This window comes from Xyrauchen texanus, chromosome 7, assembly GCF_025860055.1.
Source record: "Xyrauchen texanus isolate HMW12.3.18 chromosome 7, RBS_HiC_50CHRs, whole genome shotgun sequence".
Classification (NCBI taxonomy): Eukaryota; Metazoa; Chordata; class Actinopteri; order Cypriniformes; family Catostomidae; genus Xyrauchen; species Xyrauchen texanus.
Window position 1 is genome coordinate 42,979,953 of NC_068282.1, and position 26,338 is coordinate 43,006,290.

Below are 26,338 nucleotides of genomic sequence, written 5' to 3' on the forward strand. Positions count from 1 at the left end.
GCACTAACCAACAAACCAGCCTAGACCAGATTGGGAACTGCATGCTGGTAAAGCTTGTCTTTGAGTGTTGGTGGCGTAGTGGGCTAAAGCACATAACTGTTAATCAGAAGGTTGCTGGTTCAATCCCCACAGTCACCACCACTGTGTTCTTGAGCAAGGCACTTAACTCCAGGTTGCTCTGGGGGGATTGTCCCTGTAATATGTGCACTGTAAGTCGCTTTGGATAAAAGTGTCTGCTAAATGCATAAATGTAAATGTAAATGTCTTTGTAGCAGGGTAAGCACTGAATTCCCCAGAAACTCCAATACCATCGGTAACAGCTTTTGAAATGATTATGACAGACTTTGGCAAAAAATCTTGGCATTCCTTCATCTCACAGATATTGGATGTCTAAACTTTTTGATGCTCTCAAACAATTGTTCCACTCCACTTTCCATCCCCAGCGTGAGCCCGTCACTCAGCTCCCATAATGAATTGGAAATACCTGCGCATGCTTCATTCACTCCATTCCAGAATTATAAAATCAAACGGTTTAAATATTTCATAAGAAATATCTTTTTTTAATTTGAGAAACTTTTGTATATCATAATTATTTGTTATGCAGCTACCATCTAGCAGGAATTTTAATAGACATAATAGTGCCAACAGAGCTGAGTAAAATCTGTCAACAGGGCACCTGGTGCCAGGCACACAGAGGAAACACATCTGTGTTCATATTGGCAGAAACAGCAACAGGAAGCTGTGTTTATGTAATTGTTGAGTGTTTTGAGTCTCGACCTGCCCGCCTGTTCATATCCCACATTTGTGCTTGCAGAGTATTTCAAAAGGAGCATTAACAACTGGCAGCTAATTGCCAGAAGTCTACTGTGAAAAACATGTTCAAACAACAGCACATTTCCAGATAATTCTATGGCAACTGCTCTTTTTTCACACAAGTACCCAGAAGTTCAAATTATGCAGTTGAAGTCATTACTGATTATGCTTTTAAACTGATCTGGACCTCATACTGTTCCAGCTTTCAAGTAAAAAAAAATAAAAAAAACAAAAGACAAAATATAGCTGCAAGCAGCGATGGCGGGCCCAAGCCGGTGGCACCGCCACCCCCGTGCCTTTAGGGTTGCTGTGCACGATGGGCAATAACATAACCTCGCTTTGACTGTCGAGAAGATGTGTGCTGTAGAGCTTGCATCAGTATGGGCTCTGCAAAAGTGCGCATCGAGGGCACATATCAACCACAAAGTATGCGCGAGCACCCTTCTGATACCTAAAATGAAAAAGTAGACACCCTACGGTCTCATGGAGTTAATGGACACATGAAATAAGTACACAAGACTGAAAATTCATATGAAGTGTGCCATTTGGGACAGGGTCTATGACTGTGAACCACAATAGTCACATCTATGAGGTAATTCAAATGTAGAATAATTTTTAATGTCATAGGTCAATATCTTTTGCAGCACTTAAATATGTTAATCCAGAAGGCCAGTATTTATCTGGAGGTCTTTGTACAGGTTTATTAATGTAATTATAATTTACGGTTTTGTGTTCCTATGATATGCAATGGAAGTACATTTTTATGTTTAACATGGGTGTATTCACAATACATAGCATACAATATAATATTTTAAGATTATTTATCATTATGTTAAGTACATCATTAAAGTTAAGATAGTAAATGTATTTATATATTTTGTAGTAGCTAATATAACAAGCAAGTACACTGCGAGAATTATGAATTATACCAATGGAGTCGTATGGATTGCTTTTATGCTGCCTTTATGTGCTTTCTGGAGCTTCAAAGATTAATTTGCAATGTGTTCCACATTCAAACCAAAATATCTGACTTTCTGTTGGTCGGAGCTAATGACTGTAAATTAGAAAGTTGTTTGGCTTGACGAGAACAATATACACACAGAGTTTTGTAACTGTAGATAGAACTAACTAAGTTATAACACACTTTGTGTCCTTTTTAGTCATAAATTAATTTCCTCGCCACGGCCAAAACGTTAGAGATATCAAAAATCCGTCCGCAATGTAGCATCCTCAATGTCTTGACTTCATGCTGACTGAGTTTGGTGGTGATTGGATTAATTCTCTAGGAGAAATATATATAATTCCAGAGCATGTGTTTCCAAACAACCCATAATAGCCGACTTCCTGTTGGGCTGGCGTAAAACTTAGAGCACGAATGTTGTTCGGCCTGATGAGATCTACAAGTGTACCGAGTTTCATATTATTACATGCAAGCATGTTTGATATATGGACAAGTGTTCGGACCCCGTTCAAGGGGGCGCTGTCGAGCCCCCCTGCCACGCCCGGGTACCAGATTCAGCCCGGCCCTGATAGCCGCGGGTTCTGACCTGTGTGCAAAGTTTCAAGAGTTTTTGAGTACGTTAAGGGTGTTGAAAAGGCAAGGCCCTATTGTTTTCGTTAGGATGACTATGATTATTATTTTTTTTACGACTATTGGGGCACTTTTGGGGCTCTTAACGTGCTCGAAAACTCTTGAAACTTTGCACACGGGTCAGAACCCGCGGCCATTAGGGCCGTGCTGAAGCTGGTACCGGGGCGTGGCAGGGGGGCTCGACGGCGCCCCCTGGAACGGGGTCCGAAAACTTGGTCCATAAATCAAACACGCTTGCATGTAATAATATGAAACTCGGTACACATATAGATCTCATCGTTTCATATATCCTTCATACTTTTACTTTTTACCTCAGCCCAACAGGAAATCGTCTATTTAGGGTTGTTTGGAAAAGGCATGCAATGGAATTTGAAATACTCCTCCTAGAGAATTCCACCAATCGCCACGAAACTCGGTCAGCATGAAGTCAAGACATTGAGGATGAAAAATTGCCGGCGGATTTTTGATATCTCGAACGGTTTGGCCGTGGCGAGGAAACGAAATGATGGCGCGAAAAGAGAAACAGGAAGTGTGTTATAACTTCTGCATACATTAATTGATCTCGATGAAACTTCAGCAGTTTGTTCGCTGTAAGAGCCCGATCGCATGGATGTGACTATTGTGAGTCAAAGTTATAGCGCCACCAACTGGCAGAAGGAAGTGTGTCACTTTCAAAATGCTTTGAAATCATCCTCTTATTTTTACCCGATTTACTTAAAACTTTTGGTGTGTAATGTAAACACACGGCAGATGTAGACATGTGAAAGGATTATTGATATCTTGGATACTGTTGCAGCGGCAATGCTTCAAACTCGAATATTCTTTTTGATGCTTTTTAGACTCTTAGCATACTTGAAATTGCATGAAACTCGACAGACACATCACATTTATTAGCCAGTAGACATGTGCAAAGTTTCAGAAACGGGCGTGGTGCAGGGGCTCAGTAGCGCCACCTTTTGACAAAAGTGAGGGGTTGGTTTTATACTTTAACCCACAGTCACAAAACTCAGTAATTATATTGTTCTCATCGAGCTGGACAACTTTCTAATTTACAGTCATTAGCTCAGACCAACAGAAAGTCAGATATTTTGGTTTGAATGTGGATTTTTGGAGAATTTTCTCTGCCTCTCCCACTGACCCTACGTCTCTCTGTGTCTGGGGGAGGGGCTGATTTTGCTGATGAGTGAAATGCTTTTATTTTTGTTTTTCAAGGTTTTGGGGCCCTTAACGTGCTCAAAAACTCTTGAAACTTTGCACACGGGTCGGAACCCGCGGCCATCAGGGCCGGGCCGAAGATGGTACCCGGGCGTGGCAGGGGGCTCGACAGCGCCCCTGGAATGGGATTCAAACACTTGTCCGTATATCAAACATGCTTGCATGTAATAATATGAAACTCGGTACACTTGTAGATCACATCGGGCCGAACAACTTTCGTGCTCTAAGTTTTACGCCAGCCCAACAGGAAGTCGGCTATTATGGGTTGTTTGGAAACACATGCTCTGGAATTATATATATTTCTCCTAGAGAATGAATCCAATCGCCACCAAACTCGGTCGGCATGAAGTCAAGACATTGAGGATGCTACATTCCGGACGGATTTTTGATATCTCGAACGGTTTGGCCGTGGCGAGGAAATTGATTTAGGACTAAAAAGGACACATGAAGTGTGTTATAACTTAGTTAGTTCTATCTACAGTTACAAAACTCGGCGTGTATATTGTTCTCGTCGAGCTGAACAACTTTCTAATTTACAGTCATTAGCTCCGACCAACAGAAAGTCAGATATTGTGGTTTGAATGTGGATTTCTCTGAATTTTTCTCTCTCTGACAGACAGACCTGCGATTCTGTGTGTGTGTGTGTGTGTGGGGAGGGAGGGGGAGGGAGAGGGGTTTTCTGTTGGGTGAGATTTGCATTAAGATATTGTTTTTCAAGGTTTCCGGGACTTTTGGGGCCCTTAACGTGCTCAAAAACTCTTGAAACTTTGCACACGGGTCAGAACCCGCGGCCATCGGGGCCGGGCTGAAGCTGGTACCCGGGCGTGGCAGGGGGGCTTGACAGCGCCCCCTTGAACGGGGTCTGAAAACTTGGTCCATATATCAAACATGCTTGCATGTAATAATATGAAACTTGGAACACTTCTAGATCTCATCGGGCCGAACAACTTTCGTGCTCTAAGTTTTACGCCAGCCCAGCAGGAAGTCGGCTATTATAGGCTGTTTGGAAACACATGCTCTGGAATTATATATATTCCTCCTAGAGAATTAATCCAATCGCCACCAAACTCGGTCAGCATGAAGTCAAGACATTGAGGATGCTACATTGCGGATGGATTTTTGATATCTCCAACGTTTTGGCCGTGGCGAGGAAATTAATTTATGAATAAAAAGGACAGCATAATAATGGGAGCATAAAAGCAATCCATACGACTCCATTGGTATAATTCATAATTCCCACAGTGTACTTGCTTGTTATATTAGCTACTACAAAATATATAAATACATTTACTATCTTAACTTTAATGATCTACTTAACATAATGATAAATAATCGTAAAATATGATATCGTATGCTATGTATTGTGAATACACCCATGTTAAACATAAAAATGTACTTCCATTGCATATCATAGGAACACATAAGCGTAAATTATAATTACATTAATAAACCTGTACAAAGACCTCCAGATAAATACTGGCCTTCTGGATTAACACATTTAAGTGCTGCAAAAGATATTGGCCTATGACATCCTATGACATTAAAAATTATTCTACATTTGAATTACCTCATAGATGTGACTATTGTGGTTCACGGTCATAGGCCCTGTCCCAAATGGCACACTTCATATGAATTTTCAGTCTTGTGTACTTATTTCATGTGTCCGTTAACTCCATGAGACCGTAGGGTGTCTCATTTTTCATTTTAGGTATCGGAAGGGTGCTCACGCATACTTTGTGGTTGATATGTGCCCTCGATGCGCACTTTTGCAGAGCCCACACTGATGCAAGGTCTACAGCACACATCTTCTCAACAGTCAAAGCGAGGTTACGTTATTGCCCATCGTGCACAGCGACCCTAAAGGCACGGGGGTGGCGGTGCCACCGGCTTGGGCCCGCCATCGCTGCTTGCAGCTATATTTTAGTATTGTATTTAGTGGAGTATTCAGCAGTGAAATCCTATCACTTCATGTTGAGAGTAAAATTTGTTCCATGTGTGTCCAAAGACGAGATCCATGCAACCGATTTGTCAATGAATAATGTCTCTTAATACCCTTTCTGTTCTTTACAGTCAGTTGTTGATCATAAACAACAACAAAAAAGAAACATTTAATAATAATTAGGCATAACACAGATGAGATCGCTTTTCGAGTCTCTCTTGTTAATGTGCTAATTTAAAGACGCGTTTACAAAAATGCTGTCTCTTAAAAGAGACAATACCAGTTTTAATGTGTTTTCAACAAATCAATGTAAATACTTGTAAATAGTACAAATTATACAATTAAACAATAAAAATAAAATATAATATGCAATCTAATATATTTATTGATTAAACAGGACTACATAAACGGATTTGTTCATTTTTAAAAAGTTAAAAATGTGATGAAAATTATGAAAAACTAATCATATAATTAGTCAAATTAATATTTTCATATTGTAACTAGTAAGAAGGTCCCCTGTATAATTCACAGCATTAGTTAGTTGGTAAAGAATTCATTTCATATTGAATATTAATCGATATTTTAGTGCACTTAGAGAATGTTAAGCCAGAGATGGACCACTTGTATTAAAATTAATGGGAGAAAGTGTAAAAACCAATATGGCAAATGAACAAAAGGAAATCCTGCCTTACAGGTTAAAGAGCCAATCACCTTTGGATAATTGTATTGGATAGTGTAATCCAAATTCTGTCTTGTTCTGAAAAGCACTGAATAGCAAATCTGCACAGGCAAAAGCAAAGCTCTTTTGTTGATGCTTCACAAAACAATCATGGTGTCATATACAGACTGGAATGTGTTTCAATACAACCTGTCTAGAGGACAACAGGAGGCAGAGATTACATAAACAATAGTGCCAATGTGGTGTGTGCGTATGAATGGGCTGTGATTATGTAAATGCAAAGGACATTATAACAAAGACATAATACACCTGTGGACTAAACAGTAACTGATTTTGAATGCAAATGAATAATAGGGCAGAATTTGAGTGGTGTTCATGTTTTTTGGCCATCCCATGTTTACGCTGATAATCTGAGAATGCCTTGTCAACACATTAAAATGTGTTAACAACAATAAAAGATAACTAACAAGATACAAGAATGCATGAGGTTAATGTGTTGAAAGAGTGCTTTGTTTGCTGCTGTAGAATTATCTTATTGCTCATCTAATTTTTTATACAATTTTGATCATCCTGTATATTTTTAAAGGGTTAGTCCACATAAAAACGTGTGTTTTCATACACTGTAATACACTGATAACTATCAAAAATTAGCTTAAGAAAACCAACAACATAAGAAGCCTGTGTTTACATGAGGCATTTAATTTTTTTAATTTATCCCCTTTTCTCCCCAATATTTCATGCCAAATTCCTACTGCTTAATAGGTCTTCGTGGTGGCGCAGTTACTCACCTCAATCTGTGTGGCAGAGGACAAGTCTCAGTTGTCTCCGCTTCTGAGACTGTCAATCCACGCATCCAGTCATGTGACCTGCTGTGCATGACAACGCAGAGACTCACAGCATGTGGAGGCTTATGCTATTCTCTGCGATCCACGCACAATTTGCCACATGCCCCATTGAGAGCGAGAACCACTACCTGCGACCATGAGGAGGTTACCCCATGTGACTCTACCCTTCCTAGCAACCGGGCCAATTTGTTTGCTTAGTAGACCTGGCTGAAGTCACTCCGCACACGCTGGATTCGTACTTGTGACTCCAGGGGTGGTAGTCAGCATGGCCCCCTGTTTACATGGTTTAAAATAATCAGATTATTCCTAGCTTTTAACCTCACAACATAAACAGGCATGTGAAAAACTATTTTGCATATAGTTTAAACTGCTGAGAAAGCCGGTAAAGGTGTTATGGGCAAAAATCTGTGTTCTGATTGGTTTTTGCTTAAACCCTTTATGACTTTACCCCGATAAACGAAAACCGTTTAAGCATTTACATGACCACACACACTTGTTAAGCTTAATCGGTTTAAATACATACATGTATTTAACATGAGGACAGAAAGCAACAAAAAAGCAACATAGACACCATTTCCACCTGGTTTTAAGTGTGTTTCGAGTGATCTGATCACATGGTCAGTGCTAAATACAGGTCTAAAACATTTTGTGATCGGTTCTGAAATGATTGATCGGATATGAATGTGGTCCAAAACGCATGAGTGTCATCACAATGCATATGAGGTGTAAACCAGTTGTTCTCAAACTTTTTGACTCCAAGGCACCCCCCTCTGTCCAAGACAATATTTGAAGGCCCCCCTCATCCAAAACTAGACGTGTCTGATTAAAATAATCTAGAAGTTTCAGAAAGAGTCTGTTTATAATTTGTAGGTATACATCTTTAAGTATTTTGTAGCATTTTAATTAAGATGTATTATTTTAATTATTCTTATTTTAAAATTAATTTAAAGTCATCTTCAGCCACCCTTGGAAATGTGCTGTGGCCCCCTAGTAGGTCCCGGCCCCCTGGTTGAGAACCACTGGTGTAAACGCTGATCCATCCTGTATGTGTCCCTTTAGTACTGAATTGCCACCCCTCACCTGTCAATCAACAGCTGCGTTAAACAAGAGTTTAAACTTTTCTGCTTACAAGTGGCTTTACAATGGAAATAACCATCCGATAGGAAAATTTAAAAAAGCAAATACATAATTACGAAGTCACCGATCATCTTCAGTTTGTTGCTATCAACACAAATGAGAAGCACAACCATCATTTTTTTTTTTTTTAAAGTAATCCACTAAAATAACAGAAAACTCTGCTTGACATGTTGCGTTTGTGCTTGGATTAAATTTCAACCACATCTGTAAGAAACAACGCTCCTTTTTTTGTGCTTTCTTAGTCTTTTCTGAATTTGTTGCACTTTAATGTCATGCAGTAACACACTGACATAATGATTGATGTATGTCATCTTGAAACAGAGACCCTTCCCTCCAAATCTGATCGCAAATGGTCACACAGGAGATATATTTTTAAGTGACCGGGTGTAAACAGCAATGTGTCTCACCTGAACACATGCGATTTGATAACCCGAGACGCATGTGATCGGATCACCTGAGACTCATCGTAATACCAGGTGGAAACAGGGTCATAAAGTAGTTCATATGACTTTTGTGTTTAATCCAAATGGTTATTTTATGAAAATCTTTCCATCCACTGATCTCATTCAAGTTTGTGTACTTCTTATTGGATAAGACACGATCATGCCAGATTTGACCATCGTGACATGGCAAGTTTTAATATGCGGAAGTGCAAATGGAGGGGAAGATTTTCAGTGAATATTTTAAATTTCAGTCTGTTTATCACACAAAGTTATTGTATGACTTCAGAAAACTTGGAATATAGCACATGAGTTATATGGACTACCTGAATGATACTTTTATAGTGCTTTTCTTTTTAAATATAATTTTTCAAAGCTTGACAGCCCATGGTCACTATGTGCATTCATTGCATGAAAAAGAGTGGCTTCAGTATTTGAATAAACATCTCTTGTTTTCTAGAGAAAGAATTAAGTAATACAGGTTTGGAACAACTTGAGGGTGAGTAAGTGAAGGCACAATGTTCATTCCTGCATGAACGATTATTTTTGGTTCATTTGTGGGTAAAATTCTCCATCAAGGCTTACTGTAATTACACCTGCTTGTCCAATTAATATGATAAATGAATTTGCTCTCTATTGTACATTTTCATGCAGTGCCTTGTGTCACCCTAAAGTATTTAGTAATACCTTTATCACCAGTACCCGTGTTCAAATTTCTGACTTTATTACTTCTCTGTGGACAGCCACCACTCTCTACTATTAAAGCATTGATTCATTGCAGCTGTTTTCCACAGTACAGCCCCGTTTCAATGCTCCTTAGGCCAGAGACACCTAAATAAAGTTTGTGTAATTTGACCGCAGTGCAACAGAACTGCTTTTCTGTCCATGTGGTTGTTTTTGGCATTACGGAGTATAAGTGCTTGTGTATGTCAGAGCATGAAAGAATGTGTGTGTTTGTGTGTGTCTATCCTGGGGGTATGAGAGGAATTCAAAACATTTCTTGAACTCTAGTTGAAACTGAGGAGAGGTCTCAATGAGTGACACTGCAAATGGACAGCTAACGAAACACAACATTCCAGTGTGAGTGAAGCCAAATGTTGCATGCATGTGCGAGCATGTGGGTGAAAGTGACCGTGTGTGTCACTAATAACCAAACTACTGCAAGACATCCCTGCATCAGATTCCAAACCATGAGATCATTTTATTCTGCTACTGTTACCTGAAACAGTTCTTAAACATTTTGTAAAAACAGAGGTGAATAAAAAAATATTATCATCTCACTGATGAACAAATTTATGTAATAGCTAAAAAAAAAAAAAGTTTAGTTTAAAATGCTACTACAGCTGATAGGTAGGAAGCAATTTTTCACACAAACAGGCTTTCTCCCAAAGACTTTTTGTTTCTAATTCTTTACGTTAAATCCTCTAATGCAGTTTCCCAACCTTTTTTCTGCCACGGCACACTTTTTATGACCAAAAAATGTGACGGCACACCACGATCCCACGTAGGCTAACTATCATCAATATGTTTCCTTTTCAAGAACTTGTCCATGATTTCTGTCCGTCTTAGTAACACGTTTATCTTTAATGTTTGAAATTCGGCTATGAAAAAAAACAACAACAAAAACAACAACATCCAGTGCTTGTGTTAGACTTTCTCATCGTCCGTCACTTTGACGGACTGGGTCGTAAAAATTCTGCCATAATCTAATATTACCAGTCATTTAAATTTTCATATTTTAATGATAATAAGACATTTAAAAGCTTTTATTTTAGTTCACATTTTTAATCATGAATTTATAGGACGAGAATATAGCAGATTATGCATTTATTTATTTATGAAGAGAACAGATAAACTGAAACTGAAACACCACACTAAGCATATTAATGTTTTTTTCCCCCCTGCAGTGACAGCGGAGGCCACTAAAACACGACATATGAACAACGCAATATAAAAAAAAGTAATACGATTAAAATATTATAACAAAACACGTAAACAAATGAACTGAACAGAACTCAATCGACAACTCAAATCTTCCTCCTGTCCGCATCGACTTAATCAAACGCATAAAGGGAGACTGATGCGGAGGCAACTGTCATTAGATTTGGCATCTTTGCCTCGGACAGACGACTTCTCGTGGCAGTTTTAATTTGGTTCTGGAGGCTCAACCCAGTGTCAAGCGCCATATTGACCTCCACATGACAAGAGCTGCAGAAAGTGTCCCAGAGGGGCGATTTTACCAGTTTGCTATGTAAAAAAGTGGGAGATGTGCACAATAAACATTTAAAACATGTATTTTGAGGAGAGAAAAAAAAAAATCTTGCAGTTGCTTTGATAGCAGAAAGTAATAAAAGTACTCGTTTATGTTTAGGTCTAAGTGTTTTCTTGGTGAATTTAAATTAGTTCAATAACTGGGGTCTCTGATTTTTGTAAACGATAAGGTAATAAAAGAAATTATGAGACATTCAATGCAAATTTGGACCGTTTTTAAATATTTCTTGTTGCTTAGTACTCTCAAAGTCATTGTTGGTGAAGCAAAAACATGTGTTTGAAAAACACTTTGGTTTAAAGTCACTTCAAATGTATTCTGCAGAGCTGACGCGAGTCATGTGAAAGACCCTTAACGCCTATAAATATCAGTCACTTTTGCACATTAATCATTGCTCTTCACAATCACAAAAGTGACCGATTATGCTTTCAAAATGGCAAATTTCTCCAAAAGGTGAGGAGTTTGGATATGGAATGATATTAATCTCATTATTATTAATGAATGCACACACAATTATTCATGTACTAGATACATTTTGTGAATGTATTTTACTAACCACAAACAAATGCCATTTGATTTGAATCTGTGGAATTCGGGATTGAATGATTGTGCAGCGATTTGTACAAATACAGACATGTTTGCAAATAAACATGGTCTGTTCTACATTAATAAATCAAAAATTGCTCATGCAAAAATGAATCCGTGCATTTGTGGATCAGAAGACACGCGTGCATTTATTGACATCTTGTTCGAATCGATTATGTTCGGTTCATTTGGATTTTGAGACTTCCTTTTCGCAGTTTACAGCATTCCACTCACACATACACACACACACAACTAACGAACAAGCCAGTGCTATTCATTAACGTGAACACGATTCGTAAATGTGTGTCACTATACAATGAAACAAATGCTTTTCAACCGGTGTCTGTAGAATTAAGAATTACATAAATGTGCAGCAATTTGTACAAACAAAGTCATGTTTGTGAGTATAAATGTTCTGCTTTGTATTAAAGTGTGACAATTTCCGCATGCAAAAAGGAATCCGTGCATTTCTGGATCAGGCGACACGCGTGCATTTATTGATTCCTTGTTCGAGTCGATCCTGTTCGATTCATTTGGATTTTGAGACTTGTTTTCCGCACTTTCAGCATTGAGGATCCACACGCAACTGAAAGGCAAGGCAGGCAGCTACCACTAGATGGCAGTCGCAGAGAATTACCGAGTTGGCCTGCCCTGGTTTGAGAACAGGTGATAATGGACATTTTGGCATTCTCCCGAAGAACCTTTAAAACATGGATAATACCATTTTAAACCAACAAGCTGGTTGGGTAAGTAACACTAATCTTTTTTTCTTTTTTTTCTTTTATTGCATACTGAAAAGAAGAAAAAAAAGTAACTTCCTATAGACTAGCAAGTTAAAAACAATGTACATTTGATATATTTGACATATTAATTACATTTTATAAATATTCATTTGATGAGATATTAACAAAAACATGTTGGCTCTTCATTATGTATGTTAGATTATTGTTTAGAGTGCGAGCTGATCAGGGAGGAGAGAATGTTGGCGTGGCTCGTCTGATGTTTTCTGTACGTGGAGAAACTGCAAGAAAAACAAAACTAAGGACACTTGTGACAAATGTCAAAAGGTAGTGTGTGGGATCTACACATGGAAGGTAGAGAGTACATGTGTTGAGTAATCGATCCACAAGCGTCAGTGAATGATGTGCGGGGTTTGCCCCCAAAACAGCCAGATGCCTTGTTCAAGTGAGCCCAATTTTAGGAGAATTCCTTCATAATGATTTTACAGCATGATATTTTTGCTCACAGTAAAACAAATATTGCTTTCTAAATCAGTTCGTTTTCCCACAGTTTAGCAAATGTTCATATTCTTTATTAACCGTTTTGGCCATTTTGGGTTAGGACTATATCTGTTTCATACATGTCTAAGGTTTTTACTATGCATTGAAATACACATTGGTGATGTTTTTATAAGCTATTGTATTGATTTGTTTTTATTTTACAAAGAAAATAATTTAATATAAATAATCAAAGTTGCATCTGTAATCAGCTACAATAGCAAGTTCTGTGATTTTCGATGAACTAATACATTTTCACATTCATTAGAATTTAAATTTCGTGTCCTGGTGTTTATTATTAATATAACAGATTAATTTATTCATGGATTTTGATTCCAGTGGTGACTGCATAGGATTGTTTCCAATTCGTGTTGTCCAAACATTTCCAATAACTCAAGAGCGTTGTAAAGTCCAAAAGTCAACATGTTTTGAAAAAATATAGATTTAATAATTTCCCAAATTCATAACATGTTTTTATCTAACGAAATATTCCGCCTCAATCCATGTTTGTTGGCATTTAGACTTTCAAAAACATTTTCACTGTGGTGAAAAAAACTTGCAGGACACAAAGCGAGTCACGCACCTTAAGGGGCAGTCTAGCAGCTAATATACATATATTTTTTGTATAGTCTAGCACTATTATATATTACAAAAAAGATTGTATTATATTGGACTATCTACGTTAAGCTTAGCTCCGTGCTCCATTTAATCCATATTATTCTATTTTATTCTAATTGAGGATTTTGTTCGAGGATTTTGACATTTTGTAGGGTGATGACGTCATAAAATATGACGACAGACATTAGAAGCTTCATTCTAAAACCTCAATAGAAGTGTCGAATGTAAATATGACATGACATTTGGTACAGTCTAGTATGAACGGTCAGAATGACCGCTATGGCCATTCTAGTAGTTATAGAATTCCGGTAGTTCTAGTGTTAAATGCAAGTACAAGTCAATTGCTTGATTAGTGTCCTTTGGAAGATCAAAGTGTGTCTCAGCCATGACAGTATTATAAATGTCATAGACAGTAATGTCTTTGAAGGCCAAGTTTAAAATATATCTCTATAAATTCATGCGCATCCATGCTCTCAGTCTCTTTGAGTAAATGAATGATGGCAATGACGCAATCGGAAAAGAGCTATACACAGACCGGAAACTGTAACGCGTGCGCACGCAAAAGTCTCTTAGATTTTTTTTTTTTGCACAGGTCACTTCGGGGGCTCCGACCATTAGGAAGATGCTCGTGGAAATTCTATAACTACTAGAATGGCCATAGCGGTCATTCTGACCGTTCATACTAGACTGTACCAAATGTCATGTCATATTTACATTCGACACTTCTATTGAGGTTTTAGAATGAAGCTTCTAATGTCTGTCGTCATATTTTATGACGTCATCACCCTAAAAAATGTCAAAATCCTCGAACAAAATCCTCAATTAGAATAAAATAGAATAATATGGATTAAATGGAGCACGGAGCTAAGCTAACGTAGATAGTCCAATATAATACAATCTTTTTTGTAATATATAATAGTGCTAGACTATACAAAAAATATATGTATATTAGCTGCTAGACTGCCCCGGAAGGTGCGTGGCTCAGCTTTGTGTCCAGCAAGTTTTTTCACCACAGTGAAAATGTTTTTGAAAGTCTAAACGCCAACAAACATGGATTGAGGCAGAATATTTCGTTAGATAAAAACATGTTGTGAATTTGGGAAATTATTAAATCTATATTTTTTCAAAACATGTTGACTTTTGGACTTTTGTACAAATGCTTTGGAGTTATTGGAAATGTTTGGACAACACGAATTGGAAACAATCCTATGCAGCCACCACTGGAATCGAAATCCATGAATAAATTAATCTGTTATATTAATAATAAACACCAGGACACGAAATTTAAATTCTAATGAATGTGAAAATGTATTAGTTCATCGAAAATCACAGAACTTGCTACTGTAGCTGATTACAGATGCAACTTTGATTATTTATATTAAATTATTTTCTTTGTAAAATAAAAACAAATCAATACAATAGCTTATAAAAACATCACCAAAGTGTATTTCAATGCATAGTAAAAACTTTAGACATTTATGAAACACATATAGTCCTAACCCAAAATGGCCAAAACGGTTAATAAAGAATATGAACATTCGCTAAACTGTGGGAAAACGAACTGATTTAGAAAGCAATATTTGTTTTACTGTGAGCAAAAATATCATGCTGTAAAATCATTATGAAGAAATTCTCCTAAAATTGGGCTCACTTGAACAAGGCATCTGGCTGTTTTGGGGGCAAACCCCGCACATCATTCACTGACGCTTGTGGATCGATTACTCAACACATGTACTCTCTACCTTCCATGTGTAGATCCCACACACTACCTTTTGACATTTGTCACAAGTGTCCTTAGTTTTGTTTTTCTTGCAGTTTCTCCACGTACAGAAATCATCAGACGAGCCACGCCAACATTCTCTCCTCCCTGATCAGCTCGCACTCTAAACAATAATCTAACATACATAATGAAGAGCCAACATGTTTTTGTTAATATCTCATCAAATGAATATTTATAAAATGTAATTAATATGTCAAATATATCAAATGTATATTGTTTTTAACTTGCTAGTCTATAGGAAGTTACTTTTTTTTTCTTCTTTTCAGTATGCAATAAAAGAAAAAAAAGATTAGTGTTACTTACCCAACCAGCTTGTTGGTTTAAAATGGTATTATCCATGTTTTAAAGGTTCTTCGGGAGAATGCCAAAACAGAACACCAACTCGGTAATTCTCTGCGACTGCCATCTAGTGGTAGCTGCCTGCCTTGCCTTTCAGTTGCGTGTGGATCCTCAATGCTGAAAGTGCATTTTGGACTCTTGCAGCCTCTATGTCTTTATTGTGGGCTTGTTTGTAGTTAAAAGTCCCATGGTATTCACCAAATCTTGATTTAATTTTTTTTATAATTATTGGAATTTTGATTGCTCAACAAACACGCATCTGGGATTTGACTCATTTTGGACTCTTGCAGCCTCTGTGTCTGTGCCGGTCACAGTAAGGAATGTCTAAGAAATGTTTCTAACATTAAGTAAATATATTTTAAAAACTATTGACCGATTAATCGGTTATTGGCCTTTTCGACCACCTATCGGTTGACCTCTAGTTGTGAAATTGAGATTTTAGATTTACCTGCTCCTAAACTTCTACGAACCATGGTTGGTCATTTCATATATCGGTCAGATGGTAACTTCTTGTCTAAGTGGGCGGTTCTTGGCCCAAATAAGCAGCAAAGTGGAACAGATGTAAGACTTGTTTGGTGATGGTAGATCAGTTACCGGGGATGAGTCCCTGCACAAGCACAGAAACAGAAAGGTTAAGTCATGGTGAGTCAATAAGTCAGATAGTCAGCTAATCATCAAGCTGAGATTCCCACTAACAAGTTTGTAGGTGCTTGAAGTGCTGCCATCATCTGCCAACATAACTGTAGAGCCAATGAGACAATCAGATTTAACACAATTTAGCTGCACTGTTTATTCGAAATACCAGCAGGAGTTCCTCAAATATTCCACAGCATGGAATCACAGCATTATCTGAGCAAGCTTCATCTAATCAATTTAGGATGTTTGTTAAAGTGGTAGAAAATGTTGCATTAAAAAAAATAAAATAAATAGAAACGGTAGAAAAAGGAAATTAAGCTACATTTGGAAAGGTCAACACTCATCAAAATGCTTAAAATGACAGTTTACCTAATTATAAACTAGAAAAGAAATAAAATCCTCTGATTCATAGGAGAATTTCATATAAATTCTGTACAAAATGCACTTTCCCATTGCAGAAAGCTGCTACAGTTTTGGTAGGTTCCACAAAATGTAAATCTGTAGGATGTTTGTAATCTTCTGGAGTCATACAGGATAACTTTCCTCAAATCCAGTCTCATCACAGATTCATTTGAGGCATCGAAATTGTCACAATTTTTATTTATCAAGCCAAGCTGCAAAGCTTTGTTTGAACAGCTTGTGAGAAACAGCCATGTGCGAGCAAAGGCCACGGATCTAGATGCGACTTCTGAGTCATGGTGAGATAACCACAACCACAGTGCTCCAGGAGCAAAGTGTGCAAAGTGCTTCTGCATGATACTGCCATGCTATCATGCTACCATGACAAAACAGATCTCAGATATCTTGGGGAAATTCAATCAAGTTCAGTATCATTAATTTGTCACCCATGCAAATGATACTATCAAGTGAACAGTTAGCTACAAAAAGATTATGGTCAGTTTTATTTCAAGAGAAAGCTGCAAAGGCATGACTATAAAAACCCCATGAAATGGCCTTACGAGATGCTTTTCTTTCCTGCGTTGAAGTATTTCTTACTGAAACAAAGTTTGGGCAGGACAAATCGAAGGGCCGATCCTTTTTTTATTTCCTAATAGCCAATAGGCTTTAGTTACATAACAGGCACAGCCATAAACCATGATATAAGGGACACTTATTCTAGAGAGCTTTTGATTGTACAAAATTCTGCCCATTATGTCACACCCATGATCCATGACTGGCTACTTGCAAGTTGGTTTAGGTGGTATTAGGAGGAACACTCATTCTAGAGAGTTTTTAATTGGACAAAAATCTGAGAAGTGCAAAATGAGTCAATGCCATTTTCCTGGAAGAGGAAAAACTGTAAATGTTCAATGCATATATTCAGTTTACCTGACCAACCATTGGGCGCATGATGATTCTAATTGCAGCTGGACTGTTTTTTTGATGCCAGTCTATGTAAGAAACGATGTAAAACTACCAATACAAGCATTCCAAAAGGAGAACAACAACCGCTTTAAGTTGGAGAAAAATTAGTTCAGGGTCAGCTTGTGTTGTTGGCGGTCATAACTAATGATACCAACGAAACTCACCTCCATAGCTTCATGTCATCAATCAACTCCATAAACTTTGATGGGTGAGGCACTGAGACTTATTGAAATATTGGCACCATCAACATGTTTTTTTTTCCCTCACATTAAAACCATAAAATCCATTAAGAACATACGACATCAGTCTTCCATTATGCAATATGGAACACCTCTGCATTCAGGAAAAAGGTAAATAGTTGGATTTTGTACATTTTTAGGAGTAATGTAGCATGCAGACGGCTCCAAAGGTATTACATGTAGACTAAAAGCCACAAAACTAAATTTTTTATTCCATGGACAGGGCTCTATGCTAAGGATTTTTTCTACTGGCCCGGTCGGAACAGTGCTTCAGATTTTCACTGGCCCAAACACAAAAATGATAAATAGCCGTTTTTACCATCATGGCTTTAAAAATGTGTCCGAAGATATTTTTTTTTGACATATATTGTTTTTAAGACAATGTCCCCCCAAACTGAATCACATTTATAATTTATAAGATATGATTTATGCCTTATGTAATCCCATATAAGTGCTTTACATATATAAATTCATAAATACATCATATTAACCTCAGCCTTCCTGCCATTAACCTGTGTGTTTTTAAGCAAAGAGTTCTGTTGTGCAGATGATGGATTTTCAGTCACCCATTTAGTCATGCAACTTTTGGCCATGTGTAGTATATTCACACACAGTATCAAAGATTTAATCACTGAGTAAAAGATGTGATTATTGGCTGAACGTAACAATCGCTTGATGTGTAATATACACTAGGGGGATATTGGCGATCTGTGAATTAAGAATCTGTATATAACATGCAATCAGACAACCTAAAAGACCAAAACAGCCCGATTCACAAAAGCACAAAAACACCTGTACGGTCCAGAAATGTAACTGGCTTTTCATGAGGATGATATGAAGTAGACCGTTTCGAATATTCATCTTCAACCTGCAGCAAACAGCTCTGTATATAATAATAACATAATATATAAATAATAACCCTAGTAGCTATAGTGATCTTGCTGCTTTATACATCAAACGCCATTATCATGCCGAATTAATGTTTACGTTTTGAAACTAGCCTAATTAAATGTATACTTACATTTTGAATATTGAGCAGCTTGTGATTTCCAGGTGTATAACTGGGGTTTTACAAAGTTAATTACGTCTCATTCACACTTCATCTAAAAAATAAATGAGAATAGTTTTTTTTTACAGTAGGAATAAAACTAGCGCTATGTCCCTTTACGAGAGCACGTGCATATTAAACAGTTTACGCTGGACAGAGAGAGATGATGATGCGACATTATGCATGGAGAGACATGGATTTTCAGTCCTGTAGAATGAAACTGTTGATTTTTTTGTGTTCCAATGTGTGGATTACTGCTTTTCACCAATATGTAAAAATGAAAAATGTGGGGATTTAGTGCACTGTGAACACAGAATGTGCAGGGATACCTAAAATGTTGCGCATGACGTGCAATCCTGCTACGAAATTCATTAAGTGGGGTTTTTTTCCTTCTATTTTCTACACCATGGTAATAGCTGCTGCAAAGACACTTGGAAAAGAGCGAGGACAGTGCTAGGAGAGTGCACTCGGTGTCTGCACGATCTTGCGCATGCACGTGACTGACTTGGCACGTCCAGTATATTATGCGCTAGCGCATCTTTATGAGATAAATACAAATCATGCTCACTCATTGGTTAGAATACTTTGTTCGCTCAGTTTAATTGTTGCGCTCTCTCACTTGTTGTTTTCTTGCACATAATATTGCCCGATCGGGCAAGTGACAGTTCTACAGCCATGGCCAAAGTATTGGCAGTGACATAAACTTTGTGTTTTGCAAAGTTTGCTGCTTCAGTACTTGTAGATTATTTTTTTCACATGTTTCTATGGTATACTGGAAAACATTGAAAAGCATTTCATGCATTTTAAAGGCTTTTATTGGCAAAAACATTCAATATATGCAAAGAGTCAATATTTACAGAGTTGACCCTTGTTCTTCATAACATCCACAATTCGCTCTGGCATGCTGGATATCAGCTTCTGGGTCAAATCCTGACTGATGGTGATCCATTCTTGCCTTATTAGTGCTCAGAGTTCATCACAATTTGTGAGCTTCTGCTTGTTCACTCGCCTTTTGAGGATTGACCACAGGTTCTCTATGGGATTAAGACCCGGGGTGTTGCCTGGCCACGGATACAACATTTCAATGTAATAATCTCCGAGCCACTTCATTATCACTCTTGCCTTGTGACAAGGTGCTCAATCATGCTGGAAAATGCACGGATCATCACCAAATTGCTCCTGGATCGTTGGGAGAAGTTGCTCTTGCAGGACGTTTAGATACAATTCTTTATTCATGGCAGTGTTTTGGGGCAAAATTGTGAAAGCCCACTCCCTTAGAAGAAAAGCAACCCCACAAATGGATGGTCTCAAGATGCTTCACTGTTGGCACGACACAGGACTCATGGTAGCGTTCACCTTTTCTTCTTATAGACTATAGATTTTCCAGATGTCCCAAACAATCGGAAGGGGGCTTCATCAGAGAAAATAACTTTGCACCAGTCTTCTGCTGTCCAATCCTTGTACTTCCTGCAGAATTTCAGTCTGTCCTTTATGTTTTTCTTGGAGAGAAGTGGCTTCTTTGCCCTTCTTGACACCAGGCCAATGTCCAAAAGTCTACACCTCACTGTGCATGCAGATGCACTCACACCAACCTGCTGCCAATATTGAGCAAGCTCTGCATTGGTGGTGACATGATTCCGTAGCAGACTCCTCAGGAGGAGACAGTCCTGGTGCTTGCTGGGCTCTCTGGGACGTCCTGAAGCCTTCTTCACTGCAGTTGAACCTCTCTCCTTGAAGTTCTTGATGATCTGGGTAAATGGTTCCTTCAGGTGCAATATTTTTGTCATTAATTTCCTTGCATGTTCATTTATTAATTTATGCATTTGTCAGACGCTTTTATCCAAAAAATATTTTATTTCACCTTAGTGCACTTATTACAGGGACAACCCCCCTGGAGCAACCTGGAGTTAAGTGCCTTGCTCAATGACAAAATGGTGGTGGCTGTGGGGATCGAACCAGTGACTTTCTGATTAACAGTTATATGCCTTCGCCCACTACGCCACCATCACTCGCATGTGAGGCCATTTTGATGCAAAGCGATGATGGCTGCACATTTTTCTTTAGAGGTGACATTGCTAACAAGAACACAGTGATTGGAAGCACTTCTTCCCTCCTTTTATAGCAATCAGTCTGCTCTTATAATCCAATCAGAATGATAGTGTGATTACACCTAACTAGTACTTGTTCACACTTTCCCAGGTGCTTCCCGATATGATTAGTGAAATGATGTTAGCCGGTCATTTTATGCCAGGGCCAAAAAACTGTGAAATTTGGGATTTTGTGATAAAGTAAAAGATTCTGGCAAATGAAGCTTTTTGCAATCATTTAAAATGCATCTGATCACTGCACAATAATCTAGAAACAATGTGAATCAACACCACCACAACAACTGAAGCAGAAAACTTTATGAAAAGTTTGTGTAACTGCCAATACTTTTGGCCATGGCTGTAGCAACTGGCCCGAAGATCTCTCACACTGGCCCCGTGCTATCCTTATTATCGAGCCCTGATGGAGTCTTTAAAGTCAACATGACTTCAGCGCTATTCACAACCAATTTTACAACCATTCTCTGGCTAATTTCTGTGTGAGAATCATGTAGATTTGGACATGATTGGAAATTCTCTGGATCATGAAAAGTTGGCATTACATATGAGAATGGACTCCAGTGGTTGTTGGACAGGGGTTGAAAAGTACAGATTTGTGAAATCAGACAGTAAAAGAAAAAGTTGTTTTAGATGTGTAAGGGGGTTAAAGGGAAAGGAGGCGGCGAGAACCGGCTTAACAATATACATATTTAATTAAATAAAAAGACACACAAACAGGGCAACTGCCCGTAATTCTCTCTCTTGAACTGTCGTCACCAGCAGCCTTTATCCCTCACGTGTCCCATCAGGCTGATTGGGGTCAGGCGCGCATTGTTCTAGCCCGGCCCTCCTCCGTTCCACAAGATGCTATTTGATATTAATTAAATACTTTTTGTTTTTTATTAACTGCACTGATAAATTGTGCACAGTAAGACCAGGAACAATCAAAAGTAAAGAAGGTTCATTCTGATTTCCTTTTGATGTGTACACACACACATTTGTGACCTAGAATGGCAGAAAATGGCATGTTGCGCTTTTTATTTCCCCCTTTCTATGAATCACACGTCAAGGACAAGAATGTTGGTGTTGTGCCTTTCCCTGATTGCCACTTTTTCTCTCTGGTGGAATGCACAAAGTCTGCTTTTTGTCTGTTCTAATTCAATCCTTCATCTCAAAATCAAAACAACACCTCCAGCTTTGTTTCAATTGACAGTAATTTCAGTCAAATTATTTTTCAATCTTGCAATTAAACTGTGTTGTCAATTATGTTTAATTGAAAAATCAACTTTGTCTTTGTAATAAATCTGACTGAAACATACTTAGTAACTTAGCCTAGTGCTTTGCTCAGGAGCAATATCTGAGAAGCAGAAGTGTCCATTTGTTCTCCATTTAATCTCATTGATGTAAATGGACATCTTTATTACACCTTAGCAAGAGGTTCTATAATTATGTTCTTGGAAGACACTTTCTTACCAGAATGTACTTCAAAGAAAAGGGGGAAAAAAAAAACATGATTTAACAACATTTTTCCAGTCTTTTATTTGATGTAATTGACCATTATATATATATATATATATATATATATATCAAATGTGTTAAATTAGGGGTGCATCAATCGATGGGCCACCGATTGAAATGGGCCGATATTAGTCTTAAATCCGTGATCGGCAATCGTGCCTAGATTTATGGCCGATCTTTTTTGCAGCACGCAGGGAATCACACATAAACAGCTCCTCTAATAAATGAATGCATGCTCAGCCCTTGAAGCATGACAGAGTTCCAAGCATTCACAAATTTAAACTTTCAGAAATTATGTAATTCACATGAATATTCCATTTTGTTTTTAAAAATGTGTAAGAATTACATGTGAATGAATAAGTTGCCCATTTTCTAGGGTCAATAAGGTAGTTATTCAGACTTGCTGTACAGTGAGCAGGAAGAGGATAAAGGGCTAACAGGTATAAAAACAAATTAAACAAATAAACATGCAAATATAAATCTAAGTACATGTGATATAACATGAGTAGTCACAATCAGACATTGTGTGGAGCGATAGAGACTGTTTGAGCAATCATGAGCGCTTTACTTTTTCTTCAGCACTCATAGTGTCAAACATGCGGCTCTCCAGGTGCTCTCGATACCTCATCAGTCACTCATCCTAGCTATTATGTGAGGATCCCAATTTAAATATGATTAATGTTGGTCACAATACCACTAAAATCACAGAAATTACAACTGAACCTTAACGGCATTGTATCTTCAAGCATATGCTTAATAATTAGTGATTTGTGTTACAGCAAAATGGCAAAGACAGCAAACAAATCATAGATATGAATGATTTCTCACTGGAGCCAATTTAGAGCTTGTAATGGATATTTATTTCTTATTTTTTAACATATATCTACTGTGTGTGATGCTCTCATGGTTTTTATTGGTTGCTAGTATGTCACAATGTCCTTTTGTTATTGACAACAGAACTATTCATAACTGTTTTCAAACCAAATCAATGTTAGCAATTCACAATTAATGTATTTTTGGTAATACTTTATAAAAAGGTTTCATTTCTTTAACATTAGTTAATGCATTAGGTAACATGAACAAGCAATTAACATTTTATACAGCATTTATTAATCATTAAGTTAATAAAAATAAAACTGTTCACCGTTAGTTCATGATAGTTCATAGAGCATTAAATGTTAGCTAATACAACATTTGATTTACAAAATGTATTAGTATATGTTTGTAACTTACATTAAGTTCATTAGTTTATGTTAGCTACAGTGATGTTGTTAAATAATGTTAACAAAAGGAAAGTGTTACTGTCATTTTACTGTGTGGGGCATAAACATAACTGCAGCATATAACATGCAAAAGTGTGGCAAAGGGCAAATAAAAAAAAAAAAAAGTCAGTATTGTCTGATCTTAGTGTTAAAAAAAATTATTTGGAGATCATTACCTCAAATTTCCTGATCGGTGCACCACTATGTTAAATCATATATAAGCTTAAATTCAAAGGAGGAAGAGAGGGTGGAAAAAGCCACTGAAAGCAGGTAACAAAAGAGGCCCAGATGGTGAGACACCTGTTCTGATGGGTCCTGACAGCACCACAGGGATTTAGGCTTTAAATAACACATCACCTCTAGGTGAAAAAAACTGACATTGCTTTTCTATTGCACTTCATACACAGTTGAAGTCAGATGTTTACACACACCTTAGCCAAATACATTTAATATTTAAACTGTTTTTCACAATTTCTAACAGTTAATCATAGAAAACATTCACTGTCTTAGGTCTGTTAAGATCACTACTTAATTTTATTCTGTGAAATGTCAGAATAATAGAATGATTTCTGCTTTTATTTATTTCATCACATTCCAAGTGGGTCACAAATTTACAAGCATTGCTTGAGTCAAACGTTTAGTGTAGCATTCCACAAGCTTCTCACAATAAGTTGCTGGAATTTTGTCCCATTCCTCCAGACAGAATAGGTGTAACTGAGTCAGGTTTGTAGGCCTCCTTGCACGCACATGCTTTTTCATGCTCAATCAGATTGAGGTCAGGGCTTTGTGATGGTCACTCCAATACCTTGACGTTGTTGTCCTTAAGCCATTTTGCCACAACTTTGGAGGTATGCTTGGGGTCATTGTCCATTTGGAAGACCCATTTGCAACCAAGCATTAACTTCATGGCTGATGTCTTGAGATTTTGCTTCAATATATCCACATAATTTTCCTTCCTCATGATGTCATCTATTTTGTGAAGTGCACCAGACACTCCTTTAGCAACACACCCCCACAACATGATGCTGCCACCCCAAAGCTTCAGGGTTGGGATGGTGTTCTTCGGCTTGCAAGCCTCACCCTTTTCCTCCAAACATAACGATGGTCATTATGGCCAAAAAGTTCAATTTTTGTTTCATCATCTTTGTCCCCATGTGCACTTGCAAACTGCAATCTGGCTTTTTTTATGGCAGTTTTTGGAGCATTGGCTGCTTCTTTGCTGAGCAGCCTTTTAGGTTATGATGATATAGGATTCGTTTTACTGTGGATATAGATACATGTCTACCGGTTTCCTTTGCTGTTGTTCTGGGATTGATTTGCAATTTTCACACCAAACTACGTTCATCTCTAGGTGACAGAATGCATCTCCTTCCAGAGTATGTATGAATGATGGCTGCATGATCCCATGGTGTTTATACTTGCATACTATTGCTTTTACAAATGAGCGTGGTGCCTTCAGGCATTTGGAAATTTCTCCCAAGTATGAACCAGACTTGTTGAGGTCCACAATTTTCTTCTGAGGTCTTGGTTGATTACTTTTGATTTTCCCATGATGTCAAGCAAAGAGGCACTTAGTTTGATGGTAGGCCTTAAAATACATCCACAGGAACATCTCCAATTCAGTACACCTCCCATCAGAAGCTAATTGGCTAGTTGTCTAAAGGTTTGATATAATTTTCTGGAATGTTCCAAGCTACTTAAAGGCACAGTTAAGTTTGTGTATGTAAACTTCTGACCCACTGGAATTTTGATAGTCAACTAAATGTGTGGTTAAATTAGTTTTAATGACTTCAACCAAAGTGTATGTAAACTTCGGACTTCAACTGTAGATTCACAGGAACAAACAGTCCTGAAACAGAGACCACAGAGTATCAAAATACAGCTTTTATATATATATTAATCACTTTTAATATCACTGGAATGTTCACGTTCCGAATCACTGTTATGTCTGTGCTGAATTGGCTTATTACTAACACAAAGATTAAGATGACACAAGTGGTTTAACATCAGTATTAAAGTGAGCTTGCTACACTGACACAGATTAATTACATTTATAGAAGGTAAATTATATTGTAAATGTAAGCAGTGACGTCACTCACGAGTGCAGGGAAATGGCATATCAACAGGTTAACAATCTTGTCTGTGGATATTGTCAATTATTGTTTTGGACCAATATGAGATTCCCTGGACAGCCCAAAAACCATTCATGAGCGATGCATACTGCATAAATATTTAAAGCGCTTGCTGAAATCAATACCTTTTAAAAAGAAACTACAATCACCTAAGCCTGTAGTAAGGACTGTAAAAAGATGGATCAATGAAGCACAACTGGATCTACAAGCCTGCTTTGACTGCACAGACTGGAGTGTTTTGAGGCTGCATCCACAGACCTGGCATATGGTGGCATCATCAGGGCTGGACTGGGAAGGGACAAATAGCAGATAGGCAGGAGCTAGTGAGACTGGAGAAACTCACATCCGGGACCCTCACTATTAGCACTGGTGCTCCTAAGGGAAGCATACTCTCTCCACTGCTCTTCTCCCTGTACACAAATGACTGCACTGAAAAAGACCCCACTGTCAAGCTCCTGAAGTTTGCAGATGACACCATGGTGACGAGTCTGCATACAGATGGGAGGTTGATCAGCTGGCTGTCTGGT

The 26,338-nt window shown here is 37.9% G+C and overlaps 1 protein-coding gene across 2 annotated transcripts in view; it reads right to left on the reverse strand.

The window, feature by feature from the left end:
• Positions 1 to 26,338, reverse strand: part of palm3 (paralemmin 3) — an 85,792-nt gene that overhangs the window by 35,450 nt on the left and 24,004 nt on the right. Inside the window, exon 2 of one of the 2 annotated variants that reach the window (XM_052129923.1) lies at positions 15,976 to 16,134. The exons of the other annotated variant lie outside the window; for it this stretch is intronic. The gene's annotated coding sequence lies outside the window, so the exon portion shown is untranslated. The remainder of the gene's footprint in view (positions 1 to 15,975; positions 16,135 to 26,338) is intronic. 2 annotated transcript variants of the gene reach the window in all.